This window comes from Pelobates fuscus, chromosome 8, assembly GCF_036172605.1.
Source record: "Pelobates fuscus isolate aPelFus1 chromosome 8, aPelFus1.pri, whole genome shotgun sequence".
NCBI classification, from domain to species: Eukaryota; Metazoa; Chordata; class Amphibia; order Anura; family Pelobatidae; genus Pelobates; species Pelobates fuscus.
This window is the reverse complement of record NC_086324.1, coordinates 92,479,821-92,499,585: the sequence shown is the minus strand read 5'-3', so window position 1 is coordinate 92,499,585 and position 19,765 is coordinate 92,479,821. Positions and strand designations below refer to the sequence as shown.

General features: G+C 41.7%; 1 protein-coding gene across 1 annotated transcript in view; it reads left to right on the top strand.

Annotated features, from left to right (window-relative positions):
* The first annotated feature begins 3,442 nt into the window (after nucleotides 1-3,442).
* The window catches only part of STAT4 (signal transducer and activator of transcription 4), a 247,053-nt gene continuing 230,730 nt past the window's right edge, over nucleotides 3,443-19,765 (top strand). Inside the window, exon 1 of the mRNA XM_063430167.1 lies at nucleotides 3,443-3,462. The gene's annotated coding sequence lies outside the window, so the exon portion shown is untranslated. The remainder of the gene's footprint in view (nucleotides 3,463-19,765) is intronic.

Genomic DNA, 19,765 nt, shown 5'->3' with positions numbered 1-19,765 from the left:
GGTGATTATAGTGTTCCTTTAACTCCTTAAGGACACATGACATGTGTGACATGTCATGATTCCCTTTTATTCCAGAAGTTTGGTCCTTAAGGGGTTAAAGGGACACTATAGTCACCAGAACAACTACAGCTTATTGAATTTGTTCTTTTGAGTAGAATCATTAACTTCAGGTTTTTTGCTGTAAACACTGTCTTTTCAGAGAAAATGCAGTGTTTACATTACAGCCTAGTGATAACTTAAATGGCCACTTCTCAGATGGCTGTTAGAGATCCTTCCTGGGTCATGGCTGCCTAAAATGCATCCAAACATTCAGTATCTCCTCCCTCTGCATGGAGACACTGAACTTTCCTCATAGAGATTCATTGATTCAATTAATCTCTATGAGGAGATGCTGATTGGCCAGGGCTGTGTTTGAATTGTGCTGGCTCTGCCCCTGATCGGCCTCTTTGTCAGTCTCAGCCAATCCTATGGGGAAGCATTGTGATTGGATCAGGCTACCTCTTCTGATGATGTCAGCAGACTGTTTGTTTTTCTAAAGGCAAACAGCATGCAGATCTACAGCTTCAGGCTTGAATACAGTAAGATTTTGCCATATTTATGGAGGCATGAGGGGCCCAGGGGGGCTAGACGGTGGTTTTAACACTATAGGGTCAGTAATACATGTTTGTGTTCCTGACCCTATAGTGATACTTTAAATAGAAGCAGACCCAAAACAGAAGCCGGAGGGACACCACTTACCACTTTTGTCCAGCCTTAACATTTTCCATTAATGACAAATCTCTGTACTCTATATTTAAGCCATGTTCTACCCAAGAGAAAAAAATTGCATCTCTACCAATTTATTTTTGTTTGAACACTATCTATTGTGAGAAACTGTATCAAATGCCTTGGCAAAATCCAAGAAGACACACTGCAACAGCCACTGCAAAACCCTGATCTATACTTCTACTTAGTTCTTTGTAGAATGTAATTAGGTTAGTTTTACATGACCTATGTTTCATAAAACCATGCTGATTATTGCTAATAAATGAATTAATGAATTCCTTAATAACCCTTCAAATACTTTCCTAGCCACAGAAGTTAAACTCACAGGTTTATCATTTCCAGGTAAAGATTTTTTTTTCAATTTGAGGTTCATTGGAGAGTTTGTTCACCAATTAACATCTTTGTCAGGATATGAGAGAAGTGTAAAAATAAAAGCACACAATAAAAGAGCACGTAATACAACACAATAAAAGAGCATGTAAATTGACCACTGCGTTGTAAATGGAAAGGGAACATAAAAAAAGAAAACACAAGATATAGATTTTCACTTATATGGAGCAAACAGCACGAACCAAACTAGGATTAGACAGTAATAATTGATAACCTCGACTGAAGTACTAGAAGACTAATCATAGCAGTAGGAACTATACTAGTGAGTTCATTATTTTGCGTCCTAAACTATATCCACGGTGTATCTCAATACTTGAGACAGTTGTGTCCACAGCTATATGTAGCTTTAGTAGCCACAAAAGGGTATACTGAGTGTTGTTATGATTGTAGCTTATCTCTTGAACTGCAACCGATGGACAGAAATCCCACATGGGGGCCTGGGGATGTGAAGGTCCATCCATGCGACTGCGTCTCTTCCACCTGAGGCACAGTCTGCACCAACGATATGGACGGTTAGTCCAGTTTTCGTCGAAAACTGGATTCTCTGGGTTGTCAGCAGAGGTCAGGATTAATTGTTTATTCCCTCTTGGAACAATGAGAGAGCCTTCCATGCCCCAGTGGTCTGGTGGTGTAATTTCTCAGTCGTTTGTCAACTGGGGCTAGCTGTCTCTTCTCCAGTAGAACTGCAAATTTAAAGATCTCTGGATAAGGCCATCGCGCATCCCTCAAAATGCCCAGCTCCTAAGGCTTTAGATCAGACCAGAATCGCATAACTTGCTGCAAGAGCCCTAGTTATTATAATGGCATCTCTGGGGCCCCCTACATGGCTACAGCCACCTTGACTGTGTGTATCTGTGTGTGTTATTGTGTGTCAGTGGTTTTTATTGTGCATGTGTCTGTGTGTGTCTGTTTACATCTGTATGAGTAGTTGCCACAGTCCCTGGACATGTTTTTTCAAATGTTGGCAACCATGTAAAAAAAAGTCTCTTTAGAGGAATGTCTTTAGAACAGAAGAACAGAAGAATGGTGTATGCTTTCCCTTTCCCTTGACCACCCACATGCCTTCCCCTGGAGAAGGAGCAAGTTGCAGGGAGAACATGGTCTTGGCATGGGAATTAAAGGTAAGTTTATCCCTTATTTCTTTATTTGTTTTATTTGCTTATCTATTTTATAAGTGGGACTATGCCAACAAGCGTTATTTGAACAATACACAGTTTTAAAATAAAAAACAGGTTTTGGTTTACATAGTTGGGACTTTAATGTTAATTTAAAATTTAGGTCCAAAGTAGTGAAACTAGAAACTTTTTTACCTTTGACAAAGGCGCTTTGGCAGCGCCAAAACGTACGTTAGGTCCTATGCTTCTTTGTTTTTAGACTAGCACGGATTGATGTGATCACAGGGTTGGGGGAGAGGGACGTCAAGTTGCCTAACCGATGTTAGAGCCAGACAGTAGAGATTTAGTGCCTTCAGTGTAGAATCTTTTTTCTTTCACAGCAAAACTATCAGCTCCTCTGTATTCAGGGGAGTGTATTTCACTATCTCCAGTTCATATTTTTTTTTAGCTCTGCATAACCAGCAGGATCTCAACAGATAAATCCAGTGTATTATTTTGCAACTTAATAGCTTTTTAAAGTGAAAGGGATACTTTGTTCTCCCCTTCTTTACACTCTCTTTTTTTTTATACTGTTTATGTTGCTACAAAGGTCATTTTATACTATTTGGTGCCTTGGGTGTATCCTGTTGCTATCATATTGAGCCTCTATATTTAGAGACATTTCTACAGCACTATTCAAATAGCAGGTTCATTCCCTTCAGGCACCATTAGCACTCTCTACTTCAGTCTTTAGATATGTTCATAGACTAAGTCCATCCCTACTCCCCCCCCTTTTTTGTTTATAGTGGTGACGGTGCATTAAGTTTTATTTATTTATCCGTATTTCTTTTTGGGATCATATTTCTTATGATGCCCGTCATAAAGTTATTTTAAGTTTGTTACTTTAGGCAGAACAATATCTGTAGAACTATTTTCTAGTGCTCCTGAAGCCGTTATAGCTTGGGATCACGCTTCTCTAAACTAGAAACATAGCTGAAATTGAGATTTTTCCAGTTTGACTACTTGGTCTTTAAATATCAAAATTGCTTTAAATTCACTTTGAATTCCAAACAATTCTCACTTCAGATAATAACCCGGATAGAGTTAAATACCATATGTGGAGGATTCAAAACTTAAAAGCTGTGTTCCTGACAATCGATCATGTAAACGGCATTTCCCCCCCCTTATAAGAACCATCTAATTCGTCATTCTGGTGAGTGAGCTGGATTTTTTTTTTGCTCTCTCGCTTTTTTGACGTTCAGGAAAACCACAAGGGGGTGTTGCTATGTAAATTACTGTCTCTGCCTCTACCTGTTACGAGCAATATAAACCTGACAAATGCACAAATGCAGTTGATGAGCAAGTCCAGAAAGTCCAGGATTCATTTAGAGGTAACGTTACCCTGCTCTGGATTAAAAAGGCTGTGCTGCTAAACAATCAAGAAAGGAAGGCAAGGCTCTTCTAATGCAAGTATTAATCCAGTTGTTGCATTTAATGTGAAGATATTTGAGTGTTATACACTACTTGGTTGGTTTGTAAAAACGCAATAGCTACAAAAACAAACTGTACATAACTTGTAGGAAATGTGTGTGCTTTTATATTAATAGATTTATTTTACTAGAGTGAGTCAGGAATTCAAAGCGAATTTAGCATTATGGGTCCAAATAGCCAATGTAAAAATATAGATATTTTGGGGATTTCTTTTTCAGCTTTGAATTTACTTTGAATTCCCAACAATACACACTTTAGTGAATAAACTTATTTGTTAAATGGCCCTGTTTCGGGGACATGACTTGACTATGTAATTTTCTTACATCTCTCGCTGCTTTCTATATTCCCACATAGTGCTAAAATGTGTTATGTTATTAATATTTCTGGCTTTTAAACTACTTATGAGATTTAGGAAGGAAATATATGGTTAGAAAAGTCACTTCCCTTAAAACGTATAGGTGAATACATTATATTCACTCTGGCGTCTGTCAGGCATGGGAGGTTATTTAAGTTTTGACATGAAAGAAAACCTATTACCGTGTTCATGTGTTGCTTTGTATTTTGCTTGTTTTCTATATATTTGTTTTGTTTTATTGGGGGGAAGGGTGGTACTCCTACTCCATTGGCAAAGCCAATATGAATTAAAAGGTCCATCAAGACATAAAACAACTACCAAAAAAAAAAAGGCTGCAATTATTTTGGAACTATATATTTATGTGAATTGTCAGGATTTCAAAGGGAATTTTATCTCAAAATAGGTAAACTAGAAAAAAATACTCTAAGTCAGTTCTATTTACAGTTTGACTGTTTGGCCTAAAATGTGAAGTTCAATTTGAATGACTGTTTACACAATCGGAATTAAAGGCAGTCCTCACTTACCGACTGGGTTCCGTTCTTACGACTCGGTCGTAAAACGAATTGGACGGTAAGCGAGCATGCGCAAGTTTGCAGGTCTACCTTTAGGGGATTTCCCCTGAATATTAATCAGTTCACTAGCGCAGGGAATCCTGCAAATCTATGTTCGGGGAAACTTTCTCAAACATAGATTAGCTCAGTAGCGCAGGGAATCCCTCGAATCCCCACACTAGAGAGCTGGTCGTAAGTGCAAGCCGTCGTAAAACAGGTAGGTCGTAAAATGAGGACCACCTCTATTCATTAAACCTTGAATTGTAGCAACCTAAAATTCAAATGGAAAAGTGTAGGCAAAAATAGCTACTCTGTGACTGGAGTTGGAGAAGAATAGTCTGTTTTTTTTTTTTTTTGCCTAAATGTTGCCATATAAAGTTTAATTTGCTACAATTTAGAGTTTAATGACTAACCCTTTTAAAGGAATAGCGTTAACAATAAACATATATAACACAGCACTGCACCAATCAGTATCTCCTCATAGAGATGCATTGAATCAATGCATCTCTGTGAAGAACGTTCAGCCGCCCCATGCAGAGGGTGGAGACACTGAATGTCATGTTGTGCAGCACTGTCCCAGGAAGCACCTCTAGTGGCCGTTTGAGTGACTGCCACTGAAGGTGTCCCTAGCCAGCAATGTAAGTACTTCCTTTTTACTGAAAAGTCAGTGTTTACATTTAAAAGTAGAACAACTAGGTTTGAGTCACTGAGGTAGCTCAGTTGGTAAATTCCCTGACTGCAAAACCCGTATGCCAAAAGTAACCCTTCTAGTTACTTCACTCACCACTGGCACCAGACCTCGGTTCATGGCCCTGACTACTCTAGTTCATTGGTCCTGCTGCCTCTCTGGCACCCATTACACATTGTCCTTGTTCCTTTCTAGAACACTGGTATTAGACCTCAGGCTACAAGTCATGACCACGCATTTGGATCATCCTTTTGACTGTTACCTCATTCATGAGGACTTTGCTTCCAAGTGCTCAACTCAATTTGTTTTTATATTCACTCACTCCAAAGATTCTGTTCTAAATCATGGACTTTGTCTCAAGTGCAAATTCTCAGGAAACCTCTCCATTGCCTCACTATCATTCCTTCTGCTAAAGATTCATGTTCCACCAAAGCCTCTCTACTGCCTCCACTGTTCAAAGTACAGCTACACAGCTTACTTCTACTTCTTTCCAGATACTCCTCACCAATTGTGCCTCTTTACCCCACTCCCTCTAGAATGAAAGCATGTTTGAGAAGGCCCCTCAACACCCTATGCGTCCAGCTCTTCTTGTTGCAATTTTCTGCTAGTCCACCTATTGTACAGTGCTCGGGAATCTGCTGGTGCTTAATAAATAATAATAATACTCCCTGTGCTTCCACATATATTATATGAGGAGGTCATATATGGTATGTATTATATATAATTATCTTGCTTTATTGTTATGCTATTGTTTTGACCAATTGTTTCTAACCAAGTTAACAACATTGAAAATGGCATCAAGTACCACAGTATATGCCATTTTATTATTATTATTATTTTATTATTTATATAGCGCCATCAGATTCCATAGCGCTGTATAATTTTACCAACCTTTAGTCAACCTGTGCACAGGAGACACTCCAAATATAGTCAGTCCTGGACCGTAATGGAACACTATAATGTTAGGAATACAATGCTATTCCTAATGCTATAATGCCCTAGATACCATTTAGTTAACCAAACTGCATAGTTTAAAAAGTAGTTTTACTTACCCTTTTTCCTGCATGTAGCTCTGCCTCTTTGGCTAAGAACATCGAGATCTATGATCTTTGCCAATCCAATGCTTTTCCATAGAAAATAATTGGTAGCCAAATTCATGTGCACCTCAAAACATCTCTGAGACCATCTGATAGAAATTTTGGAATTTTACTATTTTGGCAGTATGACAGCCACTAGGGGCAGGTTAACGCTGTAAGCATTGGCGTTCTTGCAAAACAACAAGGTTTTCCACCGCACGGTTAAAACAGGGGGCACATGGGCGCCTATAGTGTTCCATTAATATGTGAATATGACCATTGTGCATAGACTTACTTAGCATGTCTAATGGATTTGCTCTAATGATTGTTGTGTATAAATCTTTGATGCCTGCATACTGACGTCAGTACATTGCGCTCTGTTTATCTTCTGTCAGCTGGCTTTGTATGTCAACTATACTATATTTCCATCTGCATACCTGTAACAATTTTCTTATTTATGTCTTTATAATTCTACATGATACTATATTTTATTATGGGTTTTTATTTATTAAAAAAATAAAATAAATACAAATTTGATATATATAATATATATATATACATAATTTGTAATGTTTTCTTTTAGTGGTACTATACTTATAATAGTGCATTGTTATATAATTTATATGTACATTTTGTACATTTCATTAGGGGATACATTTTATTTTAGTGTGTGGTACACATATTTCTTGTTCTATTTTATCTTGCTGGTTCCCCTTTTGCTTTAGTCAGGAGCTTTATTCAGTTAATTTAGGAACAACGTGAGGAACCCATAAGTCATCTGGAGTTAGGTGCATCTTGTTTCTGTTTTCAAGCTTGGATCCCAGCACATTCATTAGTCAGCAAGCAGCTGTAACTTCTCCTTTGTTCTCCTAGGTTGCATTCATATTGTTTTCATGGGTTAATGATCTCAACTAGGGGTAAGCTTCAAGCACATCATATTCCATTTAGTTTAGAAATACTAATTGAAAAATGTTAAAGTAGTTATTGCATTTTGTTTCACATAGTTATGTCGAATTTTCTAATTATTTTAAAACGCTCTTTGAGCTTTTCATTTGTTGGGAACCTACCGAATAATACCCATTATTCTGATAAAAACAAAAAAAGGATTGAAGAAATCCTTTAACCCGCTTGTTTTATATTATTTGTCAGAAGTAGAAAATACTGAGTGCTTTGGAACACTTTCCCTTTGGAACACTTTCTGGGCCGAAGAGACCTTATTGGGCCATATAGAGACTGGTCATCATCTCCTGGGCCATTAATGTGTGCCTGTTAGGGATTAGCCTCTTCCCGGGCACAGGAGATTGGGTATCCCTATATAATGATATTAAGTATTTTTTTAAAAGGGCCAGCAGGTCAGAGTATTGAGTAAATAGCCAACATTGTAATAATTTTACAGGTCTTTGTCTTGCATGTAACAGTTGAATTATATAGGTTACACTATTTAAAAAAAAATCTTTTTCAAGATTTATTGTATTTACCAGATCTATAGAAATCCATTTGCTTTAACTTTATGGCTACACTGGAACATTTTTCAAAATAACAAATAGCATTTTGGTTTCTATTGTTTCCTATAAGACAATTTCACTGAAGGTTCCTAAAAACGTTGGTGCAGAGACAAAGTTACACCAGTTAATAAATGCATTCTAATAATTTGCATTTTTTGGTACAATCTTGAAATGGCAGCAATTTTAAAAGTGGCAGGCTCTGGGGCGGAGTCAAGAAGCCTAACCGGTCAGACAAAAGCTTGATGGGCCCTGCGACTGATAGCCCTAAAACAGCAATTTTTTGCTTCAATTGAGCCCGAAAAACAGGGGATTGCCATGGGTCGCAAGACTAAAACACAGAGAGCGGATATCCCAAGCAGGGCAGAAATATCGAAGAATTTCTTTAACAAGGGCATAGTGCTTATGGGCCCAAGCTGACCCCAATGACTACTCCTATTCCTCTGAGAAAATACTGCAGAGCAGGGGAGCCGCTGACTTACTGCCTCCTCTGCTCCCTTAGACTGTCCCACAGAGTACAGACTCAATGCCGGTCACAGCTGGTACTCTGAAAGAGCTACTGAATGACCTCCAGAAGACAATCCAGGCAAAAGTAGCATTGTTCCGTCCGGATCTTTCAGGACTTGTCAGGTGCCTAAAAAAGGTTGAGACGGCGTCAGAAAGCCACACACAGCAAATCATGTCTCTTGAAACAGAAGTACAAGCTCTGAAAAAGCAACAGGCAGCATTAGAGCAATGATTTGCGCAGATGGAGAATACAAGACACTGCAATAATCTTAAAGTACATGATGTATCAGAGAAGATCCCAACTGTAGAGCTAACACATCTCCAGAGAAGGTTGGTGGGGGCCCTCCTGCCACCCAAACAGGATATGAGCATCACATTTGATGGAGTGTTCCGGGTCCCAAAACCAAGAAGAGCCCCAGAATTGGCCACAAGAGATGTAGTGGTATGCTTTCACACATCAGGGATAAAATGGCTGTGCAGGCCACACTGAAGGGGACTTCGCCCTACTTGTTAGAAAACATGAGACTCTCTTATATGCAGATCTCACAGGGGATTCCCTGCAGCCCCTAACCACACAGCTCAGAGCCCATGACATCTGCTATTGACACTTAAAATCCAACGAGAGGAATCCACACACTCGGTACAAGACCTACAGCAGGCAGTTGCTCTGCTAGAAACCTTGGGTCTCCTGCGGGATTCCTTATCACAGCCTATAACACGAGGGGCCTCTGCAGCACCAATGGCATCCAACAAGGGTCATCCCATTTACACCTCAAAGGGTACCCTTAGATGCCTCAACATCAGCTACTACCTGAAGCACCCCGTTCACTCTCTTGATTCAAGAACATTATCTTTACTCCTCTGTGCATTGAACAGTTACATGTTTGTATGTTTTCTATTATTTCATATTATTTAATGCATATACAGTATTTATATTGATGTGTTATACTGTTGGTGGAGCTAGTCCGCTGTCCTAGCCTTTCCCAACCCCTGCCTCTATACTCTGGCGGGTCAAAAAAAAACCTCAGTGAAACCTGGAGGCATAAAACCACCTTAGGGCTATTAGCCTGGCATATTAAGTTCCTGTACTCCCCCACACCACTTTACATAAGAGAACAGACTATAGAATAAGCAATTTGCCTCATTGGGTGGCCTACGGTATATACATTTTTCTTTTCTTCTTTTGCTTTTATTTTTTCATTACTTATTACCAATGGCTTACAAAACTATATTTCTAACTACAATGTTCTTCTGACGCTGCCTTCCTAAACTCTGTGAAACGTCAGGAAGTGCCACTCGTAGCAGTCTGGGAGATGTCCTCTAGTGACAGCCTTAACTCTGCAATGCCTTAACTTTCTCTAAAACTGCAGTGTTTTCAGCTGCAGGGTTAAGGAGACAGGGGCATTGCACCTAGACCACTTCAATGAGGTGAAGTGGTCTGGGTGCCTGTAGTGTTCTTTTAATTGGTATGTTTGTGTTCTGCAATGTATATTGCCTTATACATTAATTTTGCTGACTTTGATAGACACTTTGCAGGACCATATCATCTCTAAAAGTTTATAAATATATAAAGTAAAATTTAAACATTATTTGTTTTTGCAAATGTACGTTGTTTTATTTTTTGGCTTGCAACGTTATACTTAAATCGATATGCTAGATATGAATCCAATAATTTTGATTAATCCTATCCTTTTTTCTCAACACATGTCAGTAGTGAAGTGTGTTGACCTACATTCTGAAATCAGCACATTATGCCATAAGGGTTCTAATGTAATGCATATCAGATATATAGGCTTTCTAGTTCCTATTGCGTCTTAATGAGGGAAATGGTTAGAGATACTTCGATTTCATAAAAATGGTAAAAAGCAAATTAACCATGCCTATATAATGTTTGTCGACTTTATAATCAATCAGCTCCTATATTTCAATGTAGATCGTCAGCAAGTGTTTGTGAGTCACTCTGATTTCCTTCAGTACACAAGCCAGGCTTTTACGTAACTTACTGCTGCGTTTCAGAAGTGGTTTAGGGGAATCCCATGTATCTTTAGAAATTAGTTTCCGTGTACCGGATAACGTTGATGTATAGCTTCAGTAAAATACCTGTATACGTCTAATACGCCTTATGTTACTATGAATGTATCTCAATGCAATTTGTTCCACCAAGGAGACTATGATTTTTCTGTAAGGGCTTATCCAACATGCAAATATGTAATATTTAAGCTTGCATTTCCCCAAATACATTGCAACAGCTAATACAATCCATAAAAAAGCAAAACATAAAAAAATTAAATACATGCATATCAAGACGGCTTAGCTAATTAGCTACCTGCATAGCTTTTTTCCATGATATTTTTAGTATATTACAATCAGTTGCTAATCTGGTGAAAAGAGGTCCGCTCAATCCAAAATAAATATCGCATAGATCTTTGTATAGTTAGTTTTAGATAGTTTTGAGGGAGCGTGCAATTGGCATGATGACTGCAGGAATGTCCACCAGAGCTGTTGCCCCTGAATTGAACGTTAATTCCTCTACCATAATCCGTCTCCAAAGGCATTTCAGAGAATTTGGCAGTACATCCAATCCAGCATCTTCACCTCCAAGATCGTCTGAGACCAGCCGCTGCTGCAACAATTGGTTTGCATTACCAAAGAATTTCTGCACAAACTGTCAGAAACCGTCTCAGGGAAGCTCATCTGCATGCCCGTTGTCATCATCGGGGTCTCGACCTGACTGCAGTTCATTGTCGTAACCAACTTGAGTGGGCAAATGCTCACATTCGATGGCACTTTGAAGAGGTGTCCTCTTCACAGATGAATCCTGGTTTTCACTGTACAGGGCAGATGACAGAAAGCATGTATGGCGTTGTGTGGGCGAGCGTTTTGCTGATGTCAACATTGTGGATCGAGTGGCCCATGGTGGCGGTGGGGAAGGCGTATGTAATGGACAGCGAACACAGGTGCATTTTATTGATGGCATTTTGAATGCACAAAGATACTGTGATGAGATACTGAGGCCCATTGTTGTGCCATTCATCCACGACCATCACCTCATGTTGCAGCATGATAATGCACGGCCCATACTGCAAGGATCTGTGCACAATTCCTCTAAGCTGAAAACATTGCAGTTCTTGCATGGTCAGGATACTCACCGGACATGTCACCCATGTTCGGGTCCTGCCAGTATCCAGCAACTTTGCACAGCAATTAAAGAGGAGTGGACCAACATTCCACAGGCCACAATCAACAACCTGATCAACTCTATGCGAAGGAGATGTGTTGCACTGGGGTAAATGGTGGTCACACCAGATACTGACTGGTTTTCGGACCCCCCGCTCCCCGGATCACACAATACAGTACAACTGCACATTTTAGAGTGGCCTTCTATTGTGGCCAGCCTAAGGCACACCTGTGCAATAATCATGCTGTCTAATCAGCATCAGATTTGTGAACAATATTTGAGAGAAATAGGCCTTTTGTGTACAAAGAAAAAGTCTTAGATCTTTGAGCTCAGCTCATGAAAAATGCAGGCAAAAAACAAAAGTGTTGCGTTTATAATTTTGTTCAGTATATACACATCCATCCTTAAACTAATACTGAATCCTGCCGGCACAGTTCCAACACTTAAGACTTCCAATTATCTATTTTTCAACTGTTTTTTGTTGTTGCTATTTTTGTTCTTATGTTTGATCAAAATACCATCAATACCACCAATACTGATAATCATTTTCACTCCACTAAGGACTTGTCCACAAATTCTGATATATTTCTATATTTCAACTACAGCTTCCTAGCACCTAATGAGCTTATATTATATCAGAACCACCATATATGTTCATCTGCTATTTCAGAATGTGGAGTTTAGAAGGCTTTGTTTTCTCCTAAGACTATGTTACTGTAATCCAGGCTACCCCTCTGTCTTCAAAGGGACGAAAAAAAGCCAAACCGATTCCAATTAATGATCAGACAGTCTCAGTGCACTACTCGACTGGGATTTTATAGCTTGCATTTGTCCCTCAACAGAAAAGACCCCAATCATCTAGAAGTCAATAGTGATGTCACAAACATAACATTTTCGGTTCGCAAACGGCGAACGCGAACTTCCGCAAATGTTCGCGAACGGGCGAACCGGGCGAACCGCCATAGACTTCAATGGGCAGGCGATTTTTAAAACCCACAGGGACTCTTTCTGGCCACAATAGTGATGGAAAAGTTGTTTCAAGGGGACTAACACCTGGACTGTGGCATGCCGGAGGGGGATCCATGGCAAAACTCCCATGGAAAATTACATAGTCGATGCAGAGTCTGGTTTTAATCCATAAAGGGCATAAATCACCTAAGATTCCTAAATTGTTTGGAATGACGTGCTTTAAAACATCAGGTATGATGTTGTATCGATCAGGTAGTGTAAGGGTTACGCCCGCTTCACAGTGACAGACCAATCTCCCCGTTTAACGCACCGCAAACAACCGCAAACAGTCCATTTGCACAACCGCAAACTCCCCATTTGCACATGTTTTAGTGCAAACTAGTCTAACTACTAATATAGTTGAAACATGCTACTTTTATTCATGCCAGACAACCATGCAGGCCAGACTAACAACATGCTAGGGCCAATCATAGTTAACCACCTCAGATAGTAACATGGCTCCCTCTATATACAGAGTAAACATGGCTCCCTCTATATACAGTGTAAACATGGCTCCCTCTATATACCGTGTAAACATGGCTCCCCTCTATATACAGTGTAAACATGGCTCACTCTATATACAGAGTAACATGGCTCCCCTCTATATACAGTGTAACATGGCTCACCTCTATATACAGTGTAAACATGGCTCCTCTCTATATACAGAGTAACATGGCTTCCCTCTATATACCGTGTAAACATGGCTCCCTCTATATACAGACTAACATGGCTCCCTCTATATACAGAGTATCATGGCTCCCTCTATATACAGTGTAACATGGCTTCCCTCTATATACCGTGTAAACATGGCTCCTCTCTATATACAGTGTAAATATGGCTCCTCTCTATATACAGAGTAACATGGCTCCCTCTATATACAGACTAACATGGCTCCCTCTATATACAGAGTAACATGGCTCCCTCTATATACAGAGTAACATGGCTTCCCTCTATATACCGTGTAAACATGGCTCCCTCTATATACAGTGTAAATATGGCTCCTCTCTATATACAGAGTAACATGGCTTCCCTCTATATAACGTGTAAACATGGCTCCCTCTATATACAGAATAACATGGCTCCCTCTATATACAGAGTAACATGGCTCCCTCTATATACAGTGTAAACATGGCTCCTCTCTATATACCCTACCTACCCCCCTCACCCTAAAAATTAGTGAGGGGGGAATAAAATTACTACCCTGTAAAGAAAAATTCAACTTACTATTCAACGTCTTCTTTTTTCTAAAATCTTCATTTTTCAGCCCCAAAAAGGCCAAATAAAAAGCCATCATACCCGTCGAACTTAAAAATAAAATAAAAAACCCGAGCGCAAAAAAAAATTAATCCATCTTCACCCATGGAGGGCTCCGCGCAGACTAGGGTATTAACATATACCCTATTGTTACAATTGTTACTTGAAAAGCAGGAGGAATGCCGTTGGGGTACCACATGCTTATTTGTTATACCTCCATGCACTACAAAAATAAAGAATTTACAAAAAAAAGTAAATAAATAAATAAATAATAATAAAAAAAAATAAAAATAAAAAATGTATGCAGCTTCCAAATGAATCTAAAATGGATGCTGTCCAGGAGGTGGGAGGGTCTGCTAGGGAGGGTGTGCTGCTGATTGGCTGGAATGTGTCTGCTGACTGTGAGGTACAGGGTAAAAGTTTACTCAATGATGACGAATAGGGGGCGGATCGAACCGCGCATGTGTTCGCCCGCCGTGGCGAACACGCTATGTTCGCCAGGAACTATTTGCCAGCGGACCGTTCGGTACATCACTAGAAGTCAAGAACAGTGAAGCAACTGCCAAGTTGAGTAAACAATTTATATCAGAGAATTCCCATGGTATATGGGACTTTTCCTTAAAGGACCACTGTAGTGCCAGGAAAACATACTTGTTTTCCTGGCACTATAGTGCCCTGAGGGTGCCCCCACCCTCAGGGTCCCCCTCCCGCCCGGCTCTGGAAAGGGGAAAAGGGGTAAAACTTACCTTTTTCCAGCGCTGGGCAGGGAGCTCTCTGCCTCTGATCCTCCTCCGTTCCGCCCCGTCGGCTGAATGCGAACGCGCGGCAAGAGCTGCATTCAGCCGGCAAGAGCGCATTCAGCCGGTCGCATAGGAAAGCATTTACAATGCTTTCCTATGGACGCTTGCGTGCTCTCACTGTGATTTTCACAGTGAGAATCACGCAAGTGCCTCTAGCGGCTGTCAATGAGACAGCCGCTAGAGGCTTTGGGGGAAGGCTTAACCCATTTATAAACATAGCAGTTTCTCTGAAACTGCTATGTTTATAAAAAAAATGGGTTAACCCTAGCTGGACCTGGCACCCAGACCACTTCATTAAGCTGAAGTGGTCTGGGTGCCTAGAGTGGTCCTTTAATGTCACAAACATCTGTTCACACACAGGGCTATTTTGTAAAGTTCAAAGTAAATTTCAAATTCCAGGTCGATATAGCCGATTTGGAATTATTCTCTAAGTCAGCTATGCTTTCATTTTGGCCTTACATTTTAAATTAATTTTGAATTCACTTTGAATTCTCACTTCAGTAAATAATCCCCACAATAACAGAAGATGCAGCCTAAAATTAGTGGCATATCTGAATCGGTTGTTATTACTGGATAGCTCCTCAACTCTTTAGGAGGCTCAGAGTTTCTCTACTACTTCACAAATGCTTGAAATCCCTGAAACTGGATGGGGTAACTAGGCTAAGTCACCCAAAGATCATACTTTTGTTCTTATTCAGTTTCTATTTCTTAACAAAATAGCTGCTATTCTCTTATCATTCAGAGAGAAAACTCCCTTGTAATTGCAGTTGCATAACACCATATTCTCTCAGGATTTCTGTCATTCCATATTGATTTGGTAGAAGTCACTTTTATCTATGACTAGGGTACTGAGACAATGTAACTTTGCCTACCATTAAAGAAACCTACTTCCCCTCCTATTCAACAAAAAGAACAAGCTTTCCAGCTTGAATGTCTCATGTCTTGAATGTAGTTTTATAGTCTTTCAGATTCTCTCCCACTGTACGCTGCTCCAAGGCCCACGTCTTCACACACATTATTAATATACTGTAATACAGATGACCTACCTGTTTTTTTTTTTTTTTTTAATTCTTTATTTTTGTTCCAGCATCCGTAACGGCATCAAAAAAATACAGTAGATGACCCACGCAGGGGTCTTTCATGTACATGTAATACAGTGTTTTAACATGATGTATATCGTGTCATTATACATGAGTATAAAGGGTTATGCCGCTCGGCGCTGGTTTTCCATAGTCCGGGCGTTGGTAGCCCAAGTATCAAAATGAAACATACCATAAAAGAAAAAATAAAACTAAGTGTCTACTAACATGGTTATTAAAGTTCTGTACCACATTTCGTATCACGTTTACCAGTTAACTTTATTTGGGTCTGGCAATCTGCTGGTGGGCGTGGAGTGTCTGTGTTTGCGAGGTAGTGCTCTGTATACTAACACAGTTACTAATCGCCTTTTGCGTCGTAGTGCATTATTCTACCCAGTTGAGGTAGTCGTACTTGTCTGGTATGTCAAGCCCTCTGCGGTACTGATCAGTCGTACTGAAAGGGGGTAGGATAGGGTAGGTTGGGAGTTACGGGTGAGGGGGGGGGGGGGGGAGGTAGTGGGAGGTGGGGGTACTGTGCCCGTTGGGGCGCCCGGCAGGCGGAAGCACGCCGGGCCGCAACCCGCGACTCTCGGTTATTTTGGAATTATTCGTTGGCATAAATTTCCCATGGTTGCCAGATTTTTTGGAATGATTTTTCTGTGTGTCTGACTTGAGCAGTCAGTTTGTCCATCAGATAAGTGTCTTTGATTTTGACTATCACGTCGTTGTCAGTAGGGACCGTGGGCTGTAGCCATTTTTGTGCTAGTGCCCTTCTAGCCGCCAGCGTAAGTTTATTTAGTAGTTGTTGTTCTTTTTTAGAAAGGCAGTCATTAGGTCTGGATAGGAGGATCGCCCAGGGATCTAGGTCTATGTGTCGTGCGAGGACCTCTTGAAGTAGTGTTTGGATACTTTTCCAGAATTTGGTCACCTCTGGGCATTCCCACCACATGTGGATGAAGGTGCCTTTGCCCCCGCATCCCTTCCAACATGTGTCTGTCGTTGTTTTTCCCATTTTATAGAGTTGGGCAGGTGTGGTGTACCACCTCATGAGCATTTTATATGCTTGCTCCTGTTGTAGCACACAGATTGACGTCTTTGCTGTTGCTTCCCATATGTCTACCCAGTCCTCTCCTTCTATTGCTCCCCCTAAATCAGTTTCCCACTAGTGTATGTAATTTGGGTCTGCGGCTCCTCTGTCTGGGGCACTGAGCTGAGCATAAATTGTGGTGATCATCCCTTTTTGGATTGTTTCGGCGTCGCATAGTCGTTCGTAGAATGTCATAGGGGTCTGGGCTGCTTTCTTTATGTTTGGGAGTCTGGCAAAGTCTCGTAACTGCATGTGGCGGAAGACGTCCTTGGTCGTTAGGGGTGCTATAGTTTGTAGGGTTTCAAAGGATTTGAAGGAATCCCCTATGTACATATGTTTATATCTTTGCATTCCTGTGCTTTCTAATCCCCTGAAGTCTCGTGCGCTCAGCCCGGGCCCAAACGCTTTGTTCCGTAGGTACGGAGTCAGCGGTGAGGGTGTATGTGTCAGGGCGAATTTGGTGGCTGTTAAGTCCCAGATCCTAACGGAGTTGAGGATCGCTGGGCAAGATGTTTGCAGTGAAGGTCGGTCCTGTTTTGGTACCCATATCCAAAATTGAGGGAGGTCAGTGTGCATTAGTTTTGTCTCGAGGTCGACCCATCTGTGTGCGCCCTCCGGTGTATGCCATGCTACTATCTGGGCCAGTTGGGCTGCGAGGTAGTAATGATAGAGGTTCGGGAGTCCCAGTCCACCCCTCGCTTTAGGTCGGTATAGGGTCTGTCGAGCTATCCTGTGTCTTTTTTGTGCCCAGATGAAATTGTCTATGTGTGTTTGTAGTACTTGTAGGTTTTGTTTGGTGACTTTAGTTGGAAGGGCTTGAAATAGGAACAAAATGCGTGGGAGCAGCGTCATTTTGACTGCATGCATCCTACCAATCCACGATATGGGCCTTTCATGCCATTTTTCTAGGTCCCTACAGAGCGCCTGGATGGTGGGCGTGTAATTGGCGCTGAATAGCCTCTCAGGGTCTGCCGTGAGTTTTACTCCAAGGTATTTGAAGTCTGACCGTGTGAGTTTGAAGGGGTAGGTGTTTTTTATGTTGTCCGTTCCTGCCTTGTCCATTTCTATAGGCATGGCTACCGTTTTATCTAGATTAATTTTGTAGCCTGAGACGCTTCCGTACTCTTCCAGTATTGTCACCAGTCGAGGCAGGGATTGAGCAGGTTTGGTTAGTGTGACCAGGACGTCATCCGCATATGCAGAGACTTTGAACTCCTCCCCTCCCACCTGTATACCCGAGATGTTCTCATCCTCTCTTATCCTCTGCAGGAGAGGCTCCAACGAGAGGACGAAGAGTAGGGGGGAGAGGGGGCAGCCTTGTCTCGTGCCGTTGGTTGTCGCGAACGGGGTCGGGGTCGCTCCCGGCACTTTGGTTTGCGCCCTCGGTTGGGCATAGAGGGCTTTAATGCCCTTTATGAAGGTTTCTGGCATCCGTAGTTGTTCGAGAAGTGCAAATAGGTAGTGCCACTGCACTCTATCGAACGCCTTCTCTGCGTCCAGGGAAAGGATCAGAGAAGGCGTTCGAGATCTCACCGCCCACCATATGATGTCTGCTCCCCTCCTGGTGTTTTCATACAATTGTCTCGTTGGCACAAAACCGACCTGGTCCGGGTGGACCAGCATGCCCAGATGTTGGTTAAGTCTTGTGGCTAAAATCTTCGCGAAGATCTTAACGTCAAAGTTAATCAGGGAAATGGGCCTATAGTTGGAGGGTTCGGTTGGGTCTCTCCCTGGTTTAGGTATAAGCGCTATGTCAGCCGTGAGCATGTCTGAATTGGGGCACCCACCCTCCATCCATTCTGCGTACATTTTCACTAGGTTGGGCGTCAATGCGTCCCTAAAGATCTTATAATATGAGCCGTCAAAGCCGTCTGGTCCTGGGGCCTTGTTGCCCTTAAGGTCTGTGATCGCCTTACTAATTTCCTCCTCATCTATTGGGGTCCCTAAGGTGTGTAGAGCTTCCGGGGCCAGTCTCGGCATGTTAGTCCTAGCTACGTAGTCTGCTACTTCTTTTATATGGTCCGCGTTGTCGCTGTTGAGTGTTGGTGAGTGGTTGTAAATGTTTGCAAAGAAATCTGTGAATATCTGATTAATCTCCGCTGGGTGTTGGGTTATTAGACCCTGTTTATTTTTAATGGCCGAAATGGTATGGTAGGTGGGCTTGGGGTTCAGCGCCCTAGCTAGCAAGGTGTCCATCTTATTAGAGCGTTCGTAGTAGAAGCGTTTTTTGCGAACTAAGTCTTTCCCCAGATCCTCTACTGCTATTGACCTGATTTTATGTCGAAGTTCCCTGAGGTCGTGTAGTCCCTGAGGTGTGGGGTCTTGTTTATGTTTGGCCTCTGCCCCCCTCAGTGCCCTTTGGAGCCCGAAGAGGGTTTCAGCTCTCTGTTTCTTTCTGCGGGTAGCTATTTTTATTAGGGTACCTCTCAGTACCGCCTTATGTGCGGCCCATATCGTGGATTGGGTCAGCTCTGGGTGATCGTTCTCTCTAAAGTATGTCAGAATTTCCTCCCTAAGGTGCTTCTCCGTCTCTGGGTCTTTTAAGAGTGTGCTGTTAAGTCGCCATTTCCATGGTGGTTTAGGTCCCGGGATCCTGAGGGTGAGTTCTATGTCGGCATGATCCGACCAAGTGATGAGGTTAATATGTGCAGTTTGCACCCACGGGATCCCGGTTTGGTTCACCAGGAACATGTCGATGCGAGAGTATGTGGAGTGTGCGGTCGAGAAGAACGTGTAATCTTTCACTCCCGGGTTCCGCAGCCTCCAGGGGTCAAATAGTGTTGCCTGCTGTATAAATTGTGTTAGGAGTTTGTCCTGTCCCCTCGTGCTTTGCGCCCTCTGTCCCCCAGTAGGGGTGCTGCGGTCCACTGTTGGGCAGTGAGTGGCGTTCATGTCGCCCCCTAGGATTAGGATGCCATGTGACAGGGCCTGGGTTAAGGC